The 23308-nt window shown below is 39.3% G+C and overlaps 2 protein-coding genes across 7 annotated transcripts in view; one reads left to right on the top strand and one right to left on the bottom strand.

Annotated features, from left to right (window-relative positions):
* Positions 1 to 23308, bottom strand: part of LOC122450878 (RAB11-binding protein RELCH-like) — a 125273-nt gene that overhangs the window by 5385 nt on the left and 96580 nt on the right. The window lies entirely within an intron of this gene.
* LOC122450875 overlaps positions 11931 to 23308 on the top strand; it is a 60936-nt gene continuing 49558 nt past the window's right edge. For 4 of the 6 annotated variants that reach the window (XR_006272251.1, XR_006272252.1, XR_006272249.1 and 1 more), the window contains exon 1: positions 19723 to 19765. The gene's annotated coding sequence lies outside the window, so the exon portion shown is untranslated. Of the gene's footprint in view, positions 12236 to 19722; positions 19766 to 19976; positions 19996 to 23308 lie in introns of those variants that run through there. The other 2 variants (XM_043483224.1, XM_043483226.1) reach the window with 2 other exon arrangements.

Below are 23308 nucleotides of genomic sequence, written 5' to 3'. Positions count from 1 at the left end.
CCCCTGTTGAATTGCCTTGTCGTTTCTGTTGGTAATTAATTGGCCATAGATATATGGCTTTATTTCTGGACTCTCATTTCTGTTTCATTGGTCTGCATGTCTCTCCTTCTGCCAGTACCACATATTTTGATTACTGTAGCTTTTCATGCCATAATAATATAGCATTCTTCTTGTAAAAAAATAAACACTGTTAAATATTGAAACTATATAGAAAAGTAAAAGAAGAATGTAGAAATCATCATCTGAGTGGTCACTGTTTTGGTGAACGTGTCTCCAGACACCTCTACACGTACATGCATGTTGTATGAGTGCACACACACCCTCTGCAATTATACATAGAGACGTGTCAGTATTTGCCCACACTCCTTGTTCTTGTGTACTTCTTGAGTGAATACCTCTATCGTCAACTTCAGGAGAGAAATGATTATTTTTCTTCCTTCAGGCACTTTTTAAATTCTGTGGGGTTTTACTGACATAAACTTCTGAGAAGAGTGAAGATGCTTTGGGCCGAGAACTGAGTGTTGTTTTCTTGGTCTCATGTTAAATGGAATGTATTTCTCACTCATCTACCTAAAGATGGCCTTCAAACAAAATTTTAAATGTGTGCTCTGTGAATGGATGGCAAATTATGTGTGAAACTTTGAGAAATTAATCCCCAGATCCAGCTTTAAATAAATTTAGTTTGCAGAAATCTCCTGTTAAGTATTAGGTAAACCTTTTGGCAGTTGTGACAGTGTGGAGCCAATAAATTATATGTGTCTGTGCAGTGATAGTTGTGTTTACAGTCATGTGGGGGCTGATCCCTGCTGCAAGCTTGGTTTTTACTGAGTTATAGAGGAGTAGCATATTTGCACTTTTGTCCTTGGTGATTTCAGCCTCGTAGACTTGATGAAGCTGGGTCCTTCGCTACTTTCAGTAGCCAAATTGGAGCTGACCAAATTCGTCTGAGTTGTAGGTCCACTTCCATGATCAGAAACTCCTCTGACATTCACATTTTTCTTGCAGTATGATTTTTCTATGATGAATACATGTTTTAAAGTCACATTTAGAGATGTTACAGATGTAGGAGACCATACAGATTATGCTTCATTTAAAAAGATTGAAGTTTAATTTTGGAAATAGGGAGCCATTAAAGAGGTTTTGACTTTGAAGAGTGACATAGACAGACAAGTTTCAAAAAGCCACTGCGCACATTGGTTGGGTTCAGTGTAAATTTGGTGTTTGAAACTGTCATGCTTAGTCCATGGCCATATCACCCTGAATGTGCCCAATCTCGTCTGAGAATATCATGCTTAGGTTATGTGGGAAACTGGATCGCTCAATGAAATTATATAAATGAGTGCTTTTTTCATGATTTTTAAAAGTTAAAACTTGAAATAAGAAACTTTCAGATGACAACTAGACTCTACAGAATGAAAACCAGTTAGCAGTGACTAACTGGTGGGATTATAGATTTTTCTTCCTGCTTTTGGTGGAAATTTTAGAAAAAAATATTAACTATATTATGTAATAAGATGTTACAATGAAGCTCTTTTGTTCTGAGTTGAGCTCTAAGTCAGTAGATGCACATTTCTGAAATGCGTTTTAAGAACACAATGCAGGTCCAGCAAGAGAAAGAGCCAAGAAAACGGATCTTGTGACTTCTAACACCCATTTCATCTGTCGGTATATAAAGATTCAGGAAGTTGGAAATTGGAAGAGTTTTTGAACCAAGTGGTTGATGTGAGTTTCTTCTGACTCCCGCTCCCATCTCAGTGTTCCCCCCACCCCAAGTATGGGGTGACTTGGAGAGCTTACTCAGCGATTGATTCGGTTCGTGGACACAGCGGGTTGATGTCTGTCTCTCGCATGCCTGGGTGAAGGAGAGGCTGTTTGGTCTGGCAGCACACGAAAAGGACCTGTGTGGGCCCTTGTTCTCTGGGGCGAGGGTTGCGTGGTTCCTGCGGTTTCTGTGAGGGCCACCAGTGAGAGAAAGCCCGCTGGAACAAAGTGGTGTGGAGTGGAGCAGGGACTAGACGATCATGCTGCATGTTCTCCATCAAGGAAATGCAGTGAGAGATCTCAAAGGGCTGGAGTGGCCGAGAGCATCCCAGGATCCTGGAAGCAGTTCCTCACAGGTTGGCTGTATGCCCTTGTGAGCTAAGAGAGTGCCCATGTCCTACAGGGACCCTTAATTGCCTCACCCAGGGTTACTAAGGTGGAAGGAAGAGGGGTAAAGTGCAGTCCTCTTAATAATGCCTGCTAGCCTGCTTTTGGAGAAGGAAATGGCAGCCCACTGCAGTATTCTTGCCTGGGAAATCCTTGGACAGAGGAGCCTGGCAGGGTATATAATCCATTGGGTCTCAGAGAGTAAGACACGACTTAGCGACTAAACAGCAGCCTGCCTTAGGCAGAGCCGGGCATAGGGGAGAAGCTGTAACCTTGAATGACAATTTTGACGATTATATGGTACTAAACAGGGTCTATCAGTTTCTAAGCTCAGTTTTTATAACTTGAAAAAATGACTAAAATCATAATAAAGGTTCGGGGCACTATCACCAAAGAATAACTTTAAAGAGCAGCAGTGAACAGAAATTTGCTTTATGGTTACATCCCACAGGTTCTGCTTGTCCGGGGTAATGGTTACTGTTGTTTTTCTAATAAGAAAAATATCAGTGAAAACAAATTTTTATAAGAAGAATGTGCCCATTGAGACATTTGTTGGGGGTAAAACACTGCCTTTAGGGCCAGGCAGATCTGTGCTTGAGTCAAACCAAAACCTTGTTAGCACTGACATGAGGTGAGTAAACCAGTTTTTTAGGTTAATTTCTGTCATTTACTTCTCATAAAAGGGGTAGCATCATCTGCTTTCTAGTGTTTTCCAAAGAGATTTTGGTCTATAGCAAAATTCATGGTACACATAGGTGCTCACAAATATTACTAGTGCTCTTTCCTCTCTGAAGCAGATGTTTCCTATAACTTTAAATGTTCTTACTCCCCTTCACATATGTTTTACTTCCTCTAAATGTACTTCTTTAGCATACCAAATAGATTAGAGGATTTAAATGACTACTGGATACTACTATCAAGAATGTAAGAAGTGTGAGCTTTTAATATAGGTAAAAATTCAGTTTTGAATTGAATTGTGAAAACTTTTCAGAAACAGTGAAATGTAGTTTTACTTACATGTTAATTTTTAGTGAGGAAGCATGAAGTAGGGATCTAGAGAAAAGGTAGACGCAGGTGGAGAATTGTTTTCATTACTGTTCTTGGAGCTTTCTTGGGGGGGGGGGCGGCGGTGCACTGACTTAGTTGCTCCTTGGCATGTGGGATCTTCCCAGGTCAGGTGTTGAACCCATGTCTCCTGTATTGGCAGGCGGATTCTTTACCACTGAACCACCAGGGAAGCCCACGGTTTGGTTTTCATAAAGGAGAAAGAAGCCTTCTTACCCCAGGGAAAACACTTTGTAAAAACCAGTACCATTCTAGTGTTCCTATTTTCTCAAAACATGCATCAGTGTTTTCTTTTTCTGGAAAGCTAGTTTAGTTTTTTATTTGATTGACACTGTTTAAAATGTTCTTGGTGTTTTGTCGTTTCTTCTTTCTGGATGTTCTTATACTCTAGCATTCAAATTTTGTATTTTGAAACTTAAAGTTTTTTTAGTTATTTTTAGGAATACAGGCACCTCTTAAATGTCTCAAAAAGCTGATTTATGTCACTTTTAATTTCATAAGATCTTTACAGTCTGCATCTCAGAGTTACATTTGTAACATAGTTAAGATGTGTTTATTTATAGGAATGGCTTTAAATTAGGAAGGAAATTATAGTTAGCATTGTATTTGAGTCCAGAATATTCTTTATAATTCATTCAAGCATCTTAGGTTGCAGCTTGCAGAAATTGACAGGGTAATTTGGATGGAAAAGGAATGTATTGGGAGGCTGGCAAGTAACTCACAAAACTGGCAGAGAGACTAGGAATGCAGCCTCAAAAAGCCTGAGCAGTCGTGAAAGGAGGGCGAGCCCCAGGAAAGCCCAGCCCAGGCGATCGTCTGGTTGGGACGCCGGCTCTGGGCTCTTGCTGCTGCCAGTGATCCCTCAGGTGCCCCTCTCTGGATCGATCAGTCGGAAGCCATGGGGGTGGAGGTGCAGTGTTTGTGGGCTGGCCCTCCATGACCTACCTACACACTTGTGCTCCTGTGACTCTCTGAGTTTCCATTTGGAGGCCCTTGACCTGGCACATTTAACATGAATGGAACTCTTGCTTTTTTTTGTTGACCTCAGTGGTAAAGAATCCGCCTGCCAATGCAGGAGACACAGGTTTGATCCCTGATTTGGGAAGATCCCCTGGAGTTGGAAATGGCAACCCATTCCAGTATTCTTGCCTGGGAAATCCCGTGGATAGAGGAGCCTGGTGGGCTACAGTGCGTGGGGTCCCGAAGAGTCGGACATGACTGGGCAGCTGGGCATGCACGCACCTGCTCCTTCCCGCCCAGGCAGGCGGTCTGAGAAGTTGTTCTGTAGTTTGGATTTTTCTGTTTTTTGTCTCCTTATAGATAGATTGAGGTACAGCATATTTGACAAGTATTTTACAGAGGATAGTATTGAGAATGTCCGCATGTATCACATCAGAAGGCATACCAATGACTGTCACATTTCTTGATGATACTGAGTTTGATCCCTCATTAGAAGTGATGCTTACCAGCCTTTTCTGTTTGTTTTTTCAGTCTGAAATACGTACATAAAAATTATTGATGATATGAAAGTATTAATTATGGCAATTAATTATTGTGTTGCAATGATGCATTCATTTGGTTTGTGGATATTAACCTGTTAAATCATTTAAGGAGTTTAAGTCTAGAAAATAAAGATAGCACAGTACTAGCTTTTTTTTTCTCTGCATAGGTTGGAGAAGTTTTATTTTATTGATTTGTCTTCTTGTGTTTATACTAATGTTTGAGAGTAACACTCAGATACAGTGCTATGAGCACTCTGAGCATGTACCACAAAATGGTATGTGTATATGTTGACTCATTTCAGGCTATGACAGTTCCTCTTTACTGCATAATAGGCAACACGAGGTAATACACTATGTATGCCAAAATGTGGAAATACTGATTATTTTCCACTTGTATATCTCTGCAAAGCCTCTTGAAATTAGGAAAAGCAGAATTCCATTAAGAAAGTACCAGCTGTTTTGAGAAATTAAGCTGTATGATGTGATGCTTTTATATTTGTGTGTATTGATGTTTTGTATCTGTTAAATCCGTTAGATATCATATGGCTACTTTCATTCCTAAGAGAACAACTGTAAGATATGTAAGGTTTTGGGTTTTTTTTTTTCTTGAAAGAGAAGATACAGAAAAAAAAATCAATTTTATCTTAGGATGTGTAGCATGTTTGGACAGTGTTTTAAACATAAAGCTTTAAGACACACACACACACACTTTGGTCATTAAAGACTAATTTTTAGAGTAGTGCATTTTTTCCCATTATTCTTTGTTTATTCCAGTTTTATTGAGAAATAGTTGTCATACATCACTGCATAAGTTTAAAGCATACTCCATGATGATTTGACTTCCATATATTGTGAAATAATTCCAATAAAAGGTATGTGTCCTTTTTTGATATGTTTCCCCCTTGTAAGTTCAGACTTGAATAGTCAATATCTGAAATTAACTAGACTCTGCAATAAGTGGAAATAAAAGACAATTAAAGTTTAAACATGCATAGCAAATAGGATAATAATTGTTGAAAAAATTGGCGTAGTGTTTGTTATTTACTGTGACTGAAAAATCTTATCTATTGTTCTGTGGGATTCTTGATGTTGCCTCAGTCTCAGTTTAACAAAGCTTTTTCTTAAGGACTTTTACATTAATCTATTCTGTGCCCCTTGTTAGGAATCAGGTGGATAGCGTTTAAAATGCTTCTTTTAGACACAGATGTATAGAACAGTCTTTTGGACTCTGTGGGAGAAGGTGAGGGTGGGATGATCTGAGAGAATAGCACTGAAACATGTATATTATCATATGTGCAATAGATCGCCAGTCCAGTTTCGATGCATGAGACAGGGCGCTCAGGGCATCTAAAAAATATCTTCGGAAGTTGTTAGTGGTGGTAGTGTTTTTAAACATAAAAGGCAAAATCAAAGGTCAGCACTTCTCTAGCTTTCTCTAACACTGTCCTCTAGGCATAATTCAATTACTTTTTCATCTGTTTTCCTAAAGTATTTTATCCACAGAACTCTAGCGTAGCATTGTACTTAATTACACTGTATGGTCGCAATTTATTTACCTGCCTTCACAGACTGTGAACTTCTTGAGGACAGGTCTTATATTACTCAGTATATACTCTGCCTTGCATGTGACAATCTGGTGTTGGAAGTCCTTTTCTAATCTTTGTCAAATTGCCATTGCTGAACAGGTTAGCATTATTTTTTAAAGAAGATTGTGTGACAAGGCATTTTTTAATGATTTTGAAGAAATCTACGGTTTGATGGCTTCTTAGACAGTTGTGAAGTAATATTACATGTCAGGCATACAGTATCTCTTCTGAGTGGCTATCTGCTTGCTGCAATTGAATTATTCTGTTAGCTTGGAAGAACCAATATCTATAAAACCATGGTGCCCACTTGAGAGTGTTCTATTTAACATCTTTTTTATTAATTTAAATAGGGGAAATAACAGATTTTTCTAAATGTTACTAGTTAGCCCATTACTTTTTTTTTTTTTTTTTAATGGCCTCTCCTTATGTCTCATTTTCCTAAAGAAATCTTTTTGGCAGAACAGCCAATCTTATGAGGCCATAACTCTAAATAAGTCGCATTTACTCAGGTCCCCTTAAATCATGTATCATGCTTGCTTAATTCACTCACTCGGCCAGCATTTACGCGTTGGAGGCTGCAGTGTGCCAGGCATCGTTCTTAGTGCAGAGATACAATAACAGTGAACAGGGGTTCAGTCCTGGAAAAGAGCCAGACATTACCACTAGTGATGTGACCTGTCATGGGGCCCATGAAAAAGGATTCTTGTGGAATTGTCTCTAAATTTCTATTGCAATTGTGATCTGTAACAGTGATGTAGTATGGGCAGAATTGTTAAGGACTTGTTAGTTTGTACATATGCAGGTATCATTTCCACAGCAAGTCATTAGCCTCTTTCAGGATAAAGACTGGCTTATTTCTTCATATCTCAAGCACCGCTGGGGACACAATAAAGATTGAATCGACAAACAGAAACTCTCTAACCTCTGTTGCTGCTTAAAGTCTTTGGGCCTTGAAAACTGCAAGAACGGCAGTGACCACATCTCTGCAGAGGGAGTGCTCTTGGCCTAATGTTGACAGGTTAAGATTGGGGAAAAGAGCCAGACAGTGGAATAAGTGCCCCTCGAACTTTATTTCTGGGTCGCTCAATTTCATGAATACATATTATAGTCCTTTCTATAGATGAAGAAATTGAAACTTTGGGAGATTTAAGATTCTTGCTTCAAGTTTAAAAGCTGAGATTTTCTTTCTGTCAAATTACCTTACGTGTGGATCTGTATTTTTGTCGGGAAGATGATTAAATGTTTGGTTTGGTCATAGAACTCTCTGGAATTAGGAGAGCACGGTGTGACGTCCCAGGCACAGACCTTCTCTCTGAAGGTCACAGGCCCAGCATGATCAGGTCTTTAGTCCTGGCTTGGCTCACGGCATGCTGCAGCAGCCCACGCTGAATGGCGCACTGGCTTATGTTGTTTGTAAGCAACACAAATTACCTTTTACAACAGCCAGAATTTGTCAGTTACTTCATTTAATCTTTAATGTTACGTAAGGATTAAGCAATTTTAAGAGTGAGTTGTGTACATTTGATTTTATTAGTGGTTCCTAGTTTTATTTTGCATAGATTGTTTTTTTTTTTTCATTCTATGGAATAAAGCTTTTTAAAAAAATTGCATAGATGACTCAGTATAACTCTGTATTTTGAAATTTGTGGTATTGCAGTTCAGACCCAGAAGTTTGAGAACACGCTGTACTTAAATACATACTTTTGTAGAGCATTATCTCAATATTTGGCACTCTGGGAATATTGCTGCTAAACAGTTGATTATGTTGTATATTTCCAACAGTAGGAAAAATGGCTAGAGAAAATTAAGAAGTGGACTTAGCCTTGGGACTTTGGATTTTCCAATGGTGGACTTGCCTCTGATTCTGTTACTGTGAAGTGTGGTTTTCAGAGGTACTCAGTGAACAGCCAGCTGTAGAAAGGGACATGAGTGGATGGACGTTGTGTTCTTTGCTTCTGAAAGGCTATTTTCTTTTGTTAGTGTAGGTCAGCCCTTTTGGTGTTTGTGTGTTTTTACATGGGTTAGATCTATAGTGTTTGCTGCAGTTGAAAGTGTGAAATCCCAGGCCTTCCCTCCCCCTTGTGGTATAGCTTGCAATATGGAGTATCGTCTTTATGCCTTGGCCAAATTGTCATACTTGTAGGTCTGGGTCAGCTTCCAGCATTTCACCCATTGCCTTCTCAGTGTCATAAGACACACCCGTGAGTTCTTTCAATGAGAATTTTTTTTTGCTGGCATCACTTCCTGTGGGACATCTTTGTCCTTTTCTTCACGACCACTTTCCTCACTCACGTTGATAGGTTTGTCTCCACAGAGTTCCTCTGACTACATATTTAGTCTCCTTCATGGCGACAAGTGTCAGCATTCTTGGAGTCAGCTATTTTTTTCTATAACCCCACTTATGTTCTATTACAGTTTGACTTCCGACATTACCACTTCTGTTTCTTTACTGTAATTTTATCTTTGTTGGCAAGTCCTGTTGTTTGGCTGTCCGTTTTTGTGAAATGTCCCACGGGTCTGTCGCTGGGAGACAAGGAGGAAACACACCTCTGTGCTTTACGGTCTATGTGTGACCTGGACAGCAGACATTCAGTGACTGTCTGTGTGTGACCTGGACAGCAGACGTTCAGTGACTGTCTGTGTGTGACCTGGACAGCAGACGTTCAGTGACTGTCTGTGTGTGACCTGGACGGCAGACGTTCACAGTGACTGTCTGTGTGTGACCTGGACAGCAGACGTTCACAGTGACTGTGTGTGACCTGGACGGCAGACGTTCACAGTGACTGTGTGTGACCTGGACGGCAGACGTTCACAGTGACTGTCTGTGTGTGACCTGGACGGCAGACGTTCACAGTGACTGTGTGTGACCTGGACGGCAGACGTTCACAGTGACTGTCTGTGTGTGACCTGGACAGCAGACGTTCACAGTGACTGTCTGTGTGTGACCTGGATAGCAGACGTTCACAGTGACTGTCTGTGTGTGACCTGGACAGCAGACATTCACAGTGACTGTGTGTGACCTGGACAGCAGACGTTCAGTGACTGATCACTGACGGGCTGTGAGAGGGGTTGTCGTCGGGCACTAATGATGTAAAAATGGGTACAAAGTTATGACACTAAACATATAAAACATTCTGTTTTCACTGTCTTCATTTCTCATTACATTTTAAAGAGGCAGCCAGATGTTTCAGAAAACACGTATTTGTGGGTATGGTTTATACAATAATAACAACAGCATCAGCTTACACTTGCATGCTACTTGTATATCAGGGGCTGTTCTCAGTGCTAAGCATATATTCATTTACTCCTCACAATAACCCATTGAAGTAGGTATTACTGTTTGTTATCCCCTCTAGAGGTAAACAGGCAGTCAGAGAGAGATTAACTTGTCTGGAGCTAAGCCTGACAGTCTGGCTCCAGAGTTCCTGCTTTATATGTTATGCTTTGTAAACCAACTCTAGTTCATAAACTGTTGGCAATCTGCGGAGAATTGGGATTTGTATTTTGTAAGTCTTTTTAAAACTTTTTTTTTCTTTTTTTTTAAGTCTTCTTCTTCTTCTTCTTCTTCTTTTTTAACTCTAGCATGTTAGTATTCTGGATTTTTTCCCTTTCCACCATGATGGGTGGAAAATTTAAAAATGAAACAGCTGTCCTTCACCACAGAGAGCTTGAAAAATCTCAGTAGGCTGTGCAGGAAATCATGTTCAGTACTCTAGAAATGACCTGTATTCAAAGAATGTGTCTTGGTCTTCATAACAGGATTAGCTGATGAATGTGCATGTATATTATATCTATCTGAAGAATTTTTCTGAATTGAACAACTTCTGATTCTGATTATTCTAATGGAGAAAAGAGGGGTTTTTACTGTAAACACCTTAGAAGGAGGCAAGGCTTATCTCAAAAACTTCTGCTATTTTCAAAGTGGAGCAGGTTCCTGAAAGAGTAGTAAATTGTACCATTCACCTTTGTGCTCTGCGTGTAGATGTTGTTTTAACACTGATAGGAGAAAACATGCTTGTTTCCTATCAGCATAAGCGCGACATGCAGACCAAGAATCCACACAATCATTTTACCTGAACCATCTTATAATGTGCTTCAACACTTCATATATGAAAGATAAATAAGTTATAAGTTGTTAATAAGCGTAAAGTGAAAGTTCATGAAGTCACCTCTGATTAAGGTCTAGGAAGCTGCTTTGTTCCTTCCCTATACAGTCTCCCTGCTGCCCCCTAAAGGAAAATATTTTTCCTGAATTATGTGTTTATCACTTTTATAGCTTAAAAAAAAAATCGCAATTGTCTGTGTCTCTAAATAATACGTATTTTAATTATGCCGTTTTTGAGCTGTGTGAAAATCATTATGTAGTCTTCTTAAGACTTCTGACGAGTTCATCGTTTCTGAAATTTCATCCATATCCTTCTCGATGACTACAGCTCCTTTGTACTGCTCTGTAAATTTTCATTGTGTGAAAAAGCTACAGTGTATTCATTTTCCTATCATTGAACATGTAGGTTGTTTGCAGTGTTTTGTTATTTTTTTTCCTTTGTAACAAATAGTGCTTCTCTCTACAAGAGTTTCTCTAGGTATATACCTGAGAGTAGGACTGTTCACTTTAACAAGATAATGCCAAATGTTTCCTAAAGTGATTGATAACCACTTAATTATCACCTAAAGTGGTTATCAATTGATAATCCCACATTCTGGGTATCTGAGAGTACCTGTTGATAAACATTTTTGTCAACACTCTTGTCAAAGCTCTTTATTTTTACTAATCACATGGGTGTAAAATGATATTTCATGTGGTTTTAGCTTATAAACATCAAGACTGAGGATTTAACTTTTGTGTTTCTTTTTATTGAAATGCCACTTTATGACTGTGGTCCATTGTTTCATTGATTTGTCTTGCTCTTACTGAGTTTAGCAGTTCTTTATATATTAGATACTGATCCTTTCTCTGTTATATATGTCATCAATAGCTTTCTGTAGCTTAGTGGTTTGTATATTCAGTTTCTTTAAAGTGTCAATAAGCAGAATTTTTTTGATGCTAATAGAATAAAATTTATCAGGCTTTTCATTTGTGGTTAATACTTCCAATATTTTATCTACATTGAGCTCTCCTTCCCTCCCTCGGGGCTTCCCTGCTGGCTCAGGCGGTAAAGCGTCTGCCTGCCGTGCGGGAGACCCGGGCTCAGTCCCTGGGTCGGGAAGGGCCCTGCAGGAGACCCGGGCTCGGTCCCTGGGTCGGGAAGGGCCGTGCGGGAGACCCGGGCTCGGTCCCTGGGTCGGGAAGGGCCGTGCGGGAGACCCGGGCTCGGTCCCTGGGTCGGGAAGGGCCGTGCGGGAGACCCGGGCTCGGTCCCTGGGTCGGGAAGGCGGTGCAGGAGACCCGGGCTCGGTCTCTGGGTCGGGAAGGGCCCTGCAGGAGACCCAGGCTCGGTCCCTGGGTCGGGAAGGGCCGTGCTGGAGACCCGGGCTCGGTCCCTGGGTGGGGAAGGGCCGTGTGGTAGACCCGGGCCCGTTCCCTGGGTCAGGAAGGGCCGTGCGGGAGACCCGGGCTCCGTCCCTGGGTCGGGAAGATCCCCTGGAGAAGGAAACAGCAGCCCACTCCAGTCTTCTTGCCTGGAGAATTCCTTGAACGGAGGAGCCTGGTAGGCTAGAGTCCACGGGATCGCAGAGTCGGACACGACTGAGCCTTTTCACTTCACTTCCCTACCTTGGGATTATAAAGAACCACTTTTGTATTTTCTTTTAAAATTTGAGGTTTTTCCTTTCAAATTAAAGTCTTTAATCCCATGAGGATTGATTTATCTGTGGTATAGGATAGGGATTTTACTTTCTTTATGAACAGTTAATTACCCTAGTTCCATTTATGCCGCAATCTCTCCCCAGTGATCTGCAGTGCAGTCCCTCAGGATTTGCTTCCTCTTCATAAAGGTCCGTATGTTTTCCTGGACTGTGCATTCTGCTTTTTGACTATGCTTTCATTTGCCAGTTTGTCTTTGTGTTAATTCCATTCTGTCTTAATTACTGTTGTTTCATTCTATATCTTGATGTCTGATTGAGCAGGTTGTCTTGTTTTGAGTCCTTGAGCATTTTGACTGTTTTTCGATTTTTGCTTTTTTATGTAAAGTTTAGCATGAACGTATTAAGTTTTATAAAAGAATACTTTGGGGATTTGGGTTGGAAATGCATTGAATATTAACGTGGATTTTAGAAAGGATTGACATTTCTTACAGTATTGTCTTCTTATTTGTGAACATGTCTTTACATTTTTTTATGGCTTTCTTAAAGTTTTGTGATTGTTTTTCATGCAGAAATTACAAAGCTTTTGTTAGGTTTATTCCTAGTTACTGATTGCTTTTTGTTATTGTGAACTGTGTCTGTGGGGAAAATTCTCTTTTGTTCTTTTTACTGGAAAATAGAAATGCAGTTGAGATTTTCATGTTGATTAAAATATTGTTACCTTGCCAAACTCATGAATTGTTTTTTCCTTAAAAATTTTTTAACCTTTAATCTCTTTTTCTTATAAAGTTGGCTAGGACCTGCATACAGTGTTGAGTAGAAGTATTGATCGTGGACTTGTTTGTCTCATTTTGATTCTAAAGGGAATGTTTTAAGAGTTCTTCATTAAGGACTATTTATTATAGGCTTTGGTAAGGGTAGATATCTTTTATTCTTCTATTCTTACTTTGCTAAGGTTTTTTTTTTTTAATCACAAGTATAGCTTCATGAAAAGCTCTTTGTGTATCTTTGACCTGATCATATGTCAGTCCTTTTTGCTTACATCTGTTAATGTGGTGAAAAACAGTTCTAGGTTTTCTGACCCAACTTTGCTTTTCTGAGATGAGCCAAATTTTTTTTTTTTAACTTTTTAGTTCAGAGTAGGGCTAGGAGTGGAAGGAGGGGTGGTAGTGGGAGGTGATGAAGCAGGGAAGAAGCTGGAAAGGATGGTCATTTCAGTGCTAATACAATGACTGATTATTTTGGAGCCTGTATATTCTTAGGAGGCTGTGTAATGAAATGAATAGATATTTATTTGATCTTTTCCAAAATTGTCCATGGGGAAAATGGTATTTTCTTTATATATAGAGTTGTAATTTTTTATTTTGCCTGTTATTTTCACTCTTCTTATTTATAATTTCTTTAAAGTTTAATCATGTGTGTAAATTTTATGATGAATTTTGAATATATGAAGTAGAGTAAATGAGCCACAGTAAAAATTCCTATCTTTTCTTTGAAACAAACATTTGTTTTAAAGAATTTGAGTTTTTGCAACTGCAAAATAGGTTATGTATTTGTTTTACAGAATGTACTTAAGCCTGTAGAATCTTTAGGTTGGCATGATCACAGTACCTGTTATCCACAAATGCATCTTATAGTATGTTTATTGCTGTGTGTTTCAAAACATAGCTGAGTTTAGGTCTTAGAGAAATCCCATTGTAGAAAGTCCAGTAATCAGGGCTTGGTGATGACAGCAGCCAGGAGATCAGTGAGAAGGTTCTGGACAACATTCCCAAAGCCTAGTGATCATCTTTATGAAGCTACTGCCTCAGGCTTTCCAGTTATGCTACTGTAGTTTATTCTTTAAGGAATCGTCGTAATTTTACAGAGGATGTTAATGGGAAGGTAATATTGGGTTCCCCAGAAAGTTTGTTCATGTTTTTCCATACGGTATTACAGGAAAACTCGAATGAACTTTTTGGCCAACCCAATATTTACTTTACAGAAAGTCACAATTACACAGAGGAGTATTATAACTGTTACTGCTTGAACAGTTTCCTGAAAAATAATTTTCCAACTCATTCCCTGCCTCCCTTCCCGTCTCCTTCTCTTGTGACTCTGGGCAAGCTACTTCACCCTTTAAAGCCTCATCAAGGAAAAGAGGCAAATAATTTTAATCTGATTAGATTGTTAGTCTTCAGTGAAATAAATCATGCACAGTGTGTCTCAAACACAGTAAGTGCGTATGAAATGGCAGCCTAGTAGATCGTTTTTGAAGACAGTGTTTAACTTTATCATATGCATTTATTATATACAGTGTCTGAACTAGGAGTTCAAAAGTGACAGTGATCCTCTTAAAAATAAGTAAGGCCTTGATAGAGAAACGAGAAAGGACTAGTTTTACAAATGCAGAGTAAAAAGAGCCGACGTTATTTAGTAGCTCACTAAAAACACTGTGAAAGAAGGCACCATATTGTATGTGCATGTGCAGAAACACACCGTAGTGCACACCTTTTACTTTTCAAACCGTGAAGTTCATGTGCAGGAGGCATGGTTCTGATGGCATTATAGATTGAGATGTATCTTTGTAAAGCAGTTTGGCATTAGGTATCAAGACCTCTACATATCATAAAACATTTTAATTTATATCAACAAAGATTTGTGTTGGGTATAGCCAGGGTAATTCTTCAGATTGTCCTCTGCAGAGAGGGGCCACATCTGTGTGTCAGGCGCAGCACAGGAATGCCCTTTGGGGCCATGGGTGGGTTTGGGGATCGGGGTCTTCCCACCACACTAGAGCAGCGGTACCGTCAGATTGTCCTCTGCAGAGAGGGCCACATCTGTATGTCAGGCACAGCACAGGAATGCCACCTTTGGGTCATGGGTGGGTTTGGGGATCGGGGTCTTCCCGCCACACTGGAGCAGCGGTACCGTCAGATTGTCCTCTGCAGAGAGGGCCACATCTGTATGTCAGGCACAGCACAGGAATGCCACCTTTGGGGTCGTGGGTGGGTTTGGGGATCGGGGTCTTCTCGCCACTGGAGCAGCGGTCCCCTCAGATTGTCCTCTGCAGAGAGGGGCCACATCTGTAGGTCAGGCGCAGCACAGGAATGCCACCTTTGGGGCCATGGGTGGGTTTGGGGATCGGGGTCTTCCCGCCACACTGGAGCAGCGGTCCCCTCAGATTGTCCTCTGCAGAGAGGGCCACATCTGTATGTCAGGCGCAGCACAGGAATGCCACCTTTGGGGTCGTGGGTGGGTTTGGGGATCGGGGTCTTCCCGCCGCACTGGAGCAGCGCCCCCTGGTGTATAAGCGCAGCAGCGCCGGAGGCGTGCCTGGACTCGGGTGCTGAGGCCCCACGCCACCCCAGTGCGCGCAGCAGTGTCTGGTTCTGGAAGAGCTTAAACTCGTCTCTGTCTAGTCTGTGTAGGCTGGGAAGGTTGTATCTTAGTTCAGTGTGGAACTACTTCATCACAGTTTATTAAGTTTTCTTTCTTCACTGCCCTGTGATGATTATACATTCCTCCCATGGAATGTTCTTTTTATACCTTATACCTTCTTTTCCTTCTTGCCCAGATTGTATTCATTTTCCAAAATCTGCTTCAGCTACCAGAGCTCCATAGCGTCATAAAATCTTTCCTGACACCTGATTTCCAGGCTCTACTCCTAGCTGGAATTCCGTGATTGCTGCAGCACTCTGTGTAGCTGTTTCTTATGATGCTCATTTTCACCTTAAATATTTTAATTGCTATACTCAGACTAGACATTTTTAGAGTGCACAATCTTTTTCATCATAGTATCTCCTAGGGTATCTCTTTTAGTGGTATATACATAAACAGACTTTGTGATAAATACTTGGTGTTGGGTTTTTTCTTTTTTAAACATGTATATACAGTTGGACCTATTCTAATTTCTGATTTCTTCCCCTCACTGTATATCTAACCCAGGGCCAAAAAATTTTAATTTCTGATGAGTAGGATGGATCCATCTCACCTGTTATTCTGTCTCTCAGAAAATTTTTATAGACTTGCATGTTTCCTTTTTCTCAAATAGACACAGAATACCTTGTCAAGTTCTCAGATTTAAAACTTATCAGATATTTGTTGGAATTATGTCGTAATGCACTTTTCGGAATATTGTCTGATCTGTGAGTATAATCAGTAGGCCCTTTATTTCAAGTGCTCTTTTCTAAGATAGCTTTTTAAATTGCTCTTTGTATATTAAGGGGAACTTAAAAAAATTGAATCCAGTTATGTTTTATCATATACCCAAGTGGAGGAGAACTGCAACCTAGGTGGAAAAGGTTGGACTTTTCCATGGGGTTATTTCAACACCATTTATTAATGCAGTTAGATTTATGTACCATCATTTGAAATACTGCAAAGCTGTAAATGTGGCTGACAGTGCTCTGAAGTCATAACTCTTCTATTTTATATTTTGTTGGAGGCAAAGAAATTGGTTTATAGATAAAAGATCCTGGATTGTCTAATTTACATATCATCTAATATTCACTACTTATGACTTGACGTTTGATTTCAAAGGGTGAAAACAATTACAGGTGTTTTATTATTTCATGATTTACTAAGAATTAAACAGAATCAACAGAGCTTTTCCCCCATGGTGTTATGTAAGTGGCACTGGTTTTTCTTCTGCGGTTTATGCAAGTGGCCAGCCAAGCCACTTGTTTTATTTCTGGGTGGCTGCAGTAGGTCTTAGGGAAGGAAGTTTTCATTTGGCAGGAAAAGCAAAACTGTGTTTATTCATTCCATTTGTAGTAGCGTTGATCCACGAGGAGCTTGTGAGAAAAACCAGAGTGGTTAGGCTTTGAACATAAGTAGCTCCCGTTCATCTCTTATCTGATCGAGGAAAGTATAACAACAGATTAAGGATTAATAGTATAGCAGCAATTAGAAACAGTACAAAGTTCTGAAGCAGAAGTTGCAAACTGATGGTTCATCAACCAAATACAGCCCTCAGACTCTTTATTTTGGCCTACTGAATGTTTCCAAAACTTACTCAATTACTTCATAACATCTCAAAATGGTTTTATATGAGTACCTAGCAGTGGATCACCTGCCTTTTTAGCCTGACATGTTAGTAGCTGTGGCAGTCTATAGACGAAGCCCCAGTTAGCACTTCCGACATGATCTCAGCATCTCACTTTGCACCACCTGTTCTGGAGGCTCTTGAATACAAAAGTAATAGTAGATCTAATAATGTTAATGCAGCTCAGCCTTCGACAGTGAGTAGATAGGAGGTAGAATAGAGAGCATGAAGATTTTAGGTAGTGAGAGTTGTAGTTGAAAAGGGATACGTGAGAAAGAGTAATTGCAGAGAAATCCAAGGTTTTTAACTGAGCAACTGTAAGGATAGAAGTGTCATCAAATGATGGGGGAGACTGCGGGGTAGGTCAGGCATGGGGAGTGAGATGAGTTCAGTTTTGAACATGTTAAGTTTGAGCTATCTGTTAAAACATCCTAGTGGAGATACTGAGTAGGGAATGCTATGAAAGTGCAGAGATGGAGAAGTGTCTGGACTGGATAAATAAATTTGAGCAAGTTTTAGATTTTGCTAAATTTAGACTCAGAGAGTTATGAGACAGGATGAAGTCACAAGGAGAGCAGAGGACTTGCAACTGAGTCCTGGGACATGTCAGTATTCAGGGATTTCAAAAAAGTGTTCAGCACAGGAGATGAAGAGGGAGCATCCAGTGGGGTGGGACAGAAAGGAAAGGAGGTGTGGTGTCCTGAAGGACAAGTGTCTAGACATGTTTTTACCTCCTAAAGCAGAGCCCAAGACAGGGACTCTTCAGACAGGTGATTTCTTGGGGGAAGTGTTAATGAGAAACACAAGTTGGAGAACTGGGGCAAGTGAAACAGAAAAGGAAAGTCAATCTAAGGGAGTATTATTGACCTGGTCACTTCTGTGAGCATTTGGGCTTGATCTTGAAGAAACCCCCTGAGAAGATATGAAGAATACGCCTATTGGTGGGAGGAGGAGGGTGTTTGTCTACCAGACTTCATCTCACCAATGGCCAGTGATTGCCCAGGCTCTTGGTATTAACACCTTCATACTTCCAGGTTCATTATGACTCAGGATGGCCTAAGAGTTCCTGTAGGCATCTCTTATTGCAAAGCCTCTGAGCAGGAAGTGAGCCCCACCAGTGCAGCAAGCCGCTAAGGGGAGGCGCCTCAGCTGGAGTAAAAACGAGAGGCGGGGCGGGAGGGTGTCCTGTGCAGCCCACCATTAAGTGCTTGCCATTTAGTTCCACCTACTATTAAGCTTTCAAGATGGTGGCTGACCACAGTTTCTACATTAGACTTACGACAGAAGGCTTAGTGGAATGATGTTCTTTAGTTCAGTCAACTACTAAGTTTAGATTGTCCTCACTTTCAGCCAGCACCCTTCAACAGGCTGAGGCATTTTCCTGGTGGAGTGACCCAGACTTTCCTCCCCAAGGGATCAGCGCCTGTGATTACTTTATGCTTTCTGGGCTGTGTTGCGATAGTTGTCCATTTACAGTTGTCAGTGGGCATGGCAGCCTCAGTCCCATCCCCTGGGTTCTCTGTACATTGTCTGTTGTGTAGGAGCTGCCATGAGTCCTCATGGTGAGGGGTCAGTTTACAGGACCCTCTCCCATTATTCTCCTGTTGGTTATTGCTTCAGAATTCTTCTTGGCATCTCCTGACAGAAGTGCCTTCCCTTCTCCCCTAGAATCAGAAATTTTAATTCAGTGGACCCTAAGGTTGCCAATCTGCTGTTCATCTTTTGGTTCCTATATGTGTATAATTTTCTTTCTTTCTTTCTTTTTTTTTACTCTATCAGAGAGAGCACCACATTTCTACCTTGGGAAGAGTGTGTCAGATCATGTACCGCTGGGAGAACTGTGCCCAATTCCCTCAAGATGCTACCAATTTTTTATACATAGGAAGTTTTGTTAAATTTGTTAATCTCGGACTCTTGGGTTGTACCAGATAAATAGGGAAAGAAATCTTCTCATAAAAGTGGTTAGTTACATTCGTCAAATGTTTCCCCTCATTCTATTTGTGAATTCAGCTAGTCATATGGCTATAGTTGTTCTTAGTTGCAAAGTTAAATTCATTCTGAAAACTTTATTTCACCTAAAATTATTTAATAAGGCTTTGAAATAGTAAAACCAGTCCTTGAGAGGACTTTGTGGTTCAGTGAGTTTAGCCAAATGTGCCTCTGGCATAATTGTCATGGAATATAAGGATCTTAGTACTTGTAGTAAAACTGATTTTCTAATACATTGATACTGAACTTAAATTGTGATAAGAATATAGAAACATGCCTCTTTTGCTAATTTTACATGAATAAGGAGGAATTGCTAGTTTTTTCTCTTATCATCTGAGTAAAGAATTTATTTTTTTTCTCTTGTTACCTCCTGCTTCGTAAGCTCTGATGAGAACTGAGTACTTGGTACACCTGTTTGTCTTTGAATATCTTGATGGTGACAACTAGGGTATATCACTTACTGATATTTCTCAGGGCTTAAGATAACGCCTTAGTAAGTCCTCCATAAAGAGTTGTTGAGTTAACCCAAGAGGGGAAGGATATGGCTTATACATGTGATATATGATAGCATTGATGAACTTTGTGGTTAAAGTTAGTTTTAATAAAATTAAACCTTGTTTTAAAAATAATGTTATAGACTGTCTTCCTTTTTCCTTTCTTTAAACAGATAAGAGGGACACGAACAGAATCACCAGCACTGGCTGAAGGTAAATATGTCTTTGGGGGAAATGATTATTCAAATACATGTGAAAAGTTATGGTTTAAATGAAAAGTGATATCTGCTAAACATAATTTAAGAAAAATGTTCTGTGCATATTATTGAACTGCTAAAAATGTCTCTAGGAAATACCCTATATTGTTTAGTTTCTGGCTTAGAATGGGAAGTAATGTAGATTAATTGGAACTTGTTTTTTACAGCTTCCTTTCAATAGGAGAGGTATGTGTTTTTCCTTGAATTCCTTTCTAAGTCATTTTCGCTATCACCAGTATAGTTGAGCAGGAAAAGTCCAAGCCATAGTTCTAGTGGTTAGAAATAAAATGTATGTGTATATTTTGAAGCTAGCTAGAAGGAAAGACACTTTTACATACTTTCTTAATACAAGAATTCTACCTACAATGGATTCTGGTCCTTTTATAAGATGGTGAAAGTAAAGAACGCAACAGCAACAGTAAATAGTCGCTGGTAAAGGGTCCCGAGTACCCAACCATTTACAATCCTGGGATTGTTTCAATTATAGCAAGTTAATAGGTATTTGGAAATTAATTTTTCTATAGATATACTTTGTCTTGTCTAAGTGAAAATGATCAGCTTAAAGTCCCTTTCTGTTTTTTCTAATCATAAGCAGGTATTTATATTTTAAAACGCACCTGTCATTTTATTATAATGGGTATGATTATGACAGTTATGGTCATTCTTTGGAATTGTAATCACCTCACCCACACTCTCTATTATAGGGCAGGAGTTACCCCCCTTTTATTTTGTTGTTGTTTCATGAATTCTAATAATGATCCATGGTTTTATGAAGTAAAATGCATAGAATTAAAAAAGAAACCCGTTATTATTGAAATACAGTTAACAAATACTAAAAATACAAATTTTTGATGCTTCTCACATTAGAGAATAAGCTTTAGTGACAATTTAGTTAAAGTACTGTAATTTCAAATAATGATAAAAAATAAATAATGATGAATTTGTAGTAATTGTAATATGAAAATACCTGTGATTTTTACCAATAACATGTTCAATAGATATTTCTAATCCTACTGTGGCTTGTTGCCTATAATCCTAATTGAAGGAACTGCTAAATTTCACATAAAGGTTAGTAAGAAGTTTCCCATTCAGGTTCACAGATCACCGAATTCTTTCTCTGAACCTCAGATAAAGAACTCCTATTAGTGAAAAATCCATTAGACCTTTCTTTCTCCATCATGTTTGAGTAAGTGTAGAGTTTTTTATGTCTGTATAACTAATCTTAAAGAAGTAGAGTTACAATCCATTCCTTAGGAAATATCCTAACAGAAATAGCTTTGAAAAAACTTCTAGTTGCTAATCAGTAATCACAGAAACAGCAACATAGTCTATAGAAAAGGGAGTAGAAGAGGAGTTATACCTTGGAGAGACCCTGCCTTCAGAGAACTCACATTCTAGTTCAAGGAATATGAAATAAACATGTAAAAAATAGCATATCAGCTTGAGATACTTAAAGTGTAACACAAGAAATGTCATAACTGTCATAGGGAGGATGCAAATAGTAAGTGCTCTGATGTTTGTGTTACCGAAGCACAAAAAAAAGGTCAAGACTTGCAAAATGTCACCAAGTGTCTGCCAGTTGCTTTTTTTGAATAGAACATTTGTGGGATTTTTGTTTTGGGTGTTTTTTTTTTTTTTTTTGCTTGTGGTCCTTTGATTCTTTCTATCATTGTAATCTGACTCTGATACCATATTTTAAAGATGTTCTTAAAAGCCACACTGTCAAGCAGCACAGGGATTGTTTGGTTAGTTTGGTTCCAGGAGGCCGGTGAGAACTGGGACCAAGGAGGAGAAATTAGCAAGTTTCAGCTTCATGCAGGTTTTGTGTGGTGGTTGAGGATGGGCTTCAGGTCAGATTAAGTGTGTCATTTGATTATTGGCTGAAGTTTCTAAAAAGTTTTTAAAAATTGACTCAAGTCTAGAAAGGTGTCATTTGAAAACAGAATGACTTCCTCTTTGGATGTACTCATGCAGAATAAAGTATTTAAGCAGAGACTCGATTACAGCTTGGCATAAACAGATGTTGTAGAATACATTCTTACTAAGGTTAGATGGTCAAGCTTGAGACTTCCATTTTAATGCATGTCTTAGTTTGGGCTGCTTTAACAAAGGACCACCAACTAGGTGCTTCATAAACAACAGAAATTTATTTCTCACTGCTTTGGAAGCTCAAAATCAGTCCAAGGCCAGTGTGGATGGTCCCTTCCTGGTCTAAGATTTTCTTACTCTTTGATGATTGGATATTAAGCCTTTCTGTCTGGTATCTTTCACTCCTCACGGTGACTGTTAACATTATGGAGAAACCACAGGGACGTCCCTGACGGTCCAGTAGTTAGGAAGAGTACTTCAAGTGCAGGGGGCAAAAATTTGATCCCTGGTGGGGGAATTAAGATCCGAATTTGCTGCACGGTACAGCCAAAAAAAAAGAAGAAACCACAGTCCATCAAAAAAAAAAAAAATGGAATTCTTGCTTCAGAGAATACCTTTTAATTCAAATTATGAGGGAAAGTGGACAATTTCTTTTTTTTTATTTGTGCTGTGCAAAGATGCCAGGAGAAAATTAAATACTTTATTTCACTATGTATTTATGAAGCACTTCACTCATCCCAAATTCTCATTTATTGCCAGGCACTGTAATACACTCCCTACATACATAATCTCATTCACTATCTTAAAAATGTTTTTAAAAGCAAGTTTTATTATTTTACATATTTATAAACAATAAAGCCAAGTTTTATTGTTGAAGTACCTTGCCCAGTGTCATAGTTAACAAACTGCTGGCTTACACATACAGAGGAGCAAAGCAAGAAAGTATTTCAATAAATATTAAACTGAATTTTAAAATGTCTGTATCCCAGAAGTTTATGTGGCCTGGTCTCTGACCATTAAATAAATCCCCAAAGGAAATAGTTTCTTTCATACATTGCTGGTGGGAATGAAAATTGGTGTGCTCCATCTGGAAGGGAATTTGGAGATAGTTAACCAAATTTCATACACACCAACCTTTTGACTCAGCAGTTTCACTTCTAGTAATTTATCCAGCAGCTACACCTTCAAAAATATGAAAATCAATGTGAACATTTCTTCAGCATTGCTTGCATATGCAAAATACTGGAAACAACCTAAATGTCCATACATTGAAGAGTTATTGAATAAACTATAGTCCATCCATACGCTGGATGCTAGGTAGCCATTAAAAAAGAGAGGTGGGGGGTCGGGGAGACAATTTCCCTGAACTGGTATGGAATGACTTTGATGATCTGATTTTTAAGTGAATAAGAGCCGTCTAAACTGTTTTCTGTAGAGTATGTTATCCTCCACCTACCATGATGGTCCTGAACAAAGTCTGCCTTACCATCTTTAACACACATCATTGATTATCTTTTTTTTTTAAATTAGTAAATTTGTTTTTGATGCAAGGGTGTGAGTTAGAAATTCGGAAACTAGTTTATTGAATTTACTTGAATTATAGTAAGTGAATATGTGGTCAAAAATGAGG

Source organism: Cervus canadensis, chromosome 12 (genome assembly GCF_019320065.1).
Source record: "Cervus canadensis isolate Bull #8, Minnesota chromosome 12, ASM1932006v1, whole genome shotgun sequence".
Classification (NCBI taxonomy): domain Eukaryota; kingdom Metazoa; phylum Chordata; class Mammalia; order Artiodactyla; family Cervidae; genus Cervus; species Cervus canadensis.
The sequence above is the reverse complement of the archived record's forward strand: the minus strand, read 5'-3'. Positions and strand labels throughout refer to the sequence as shown.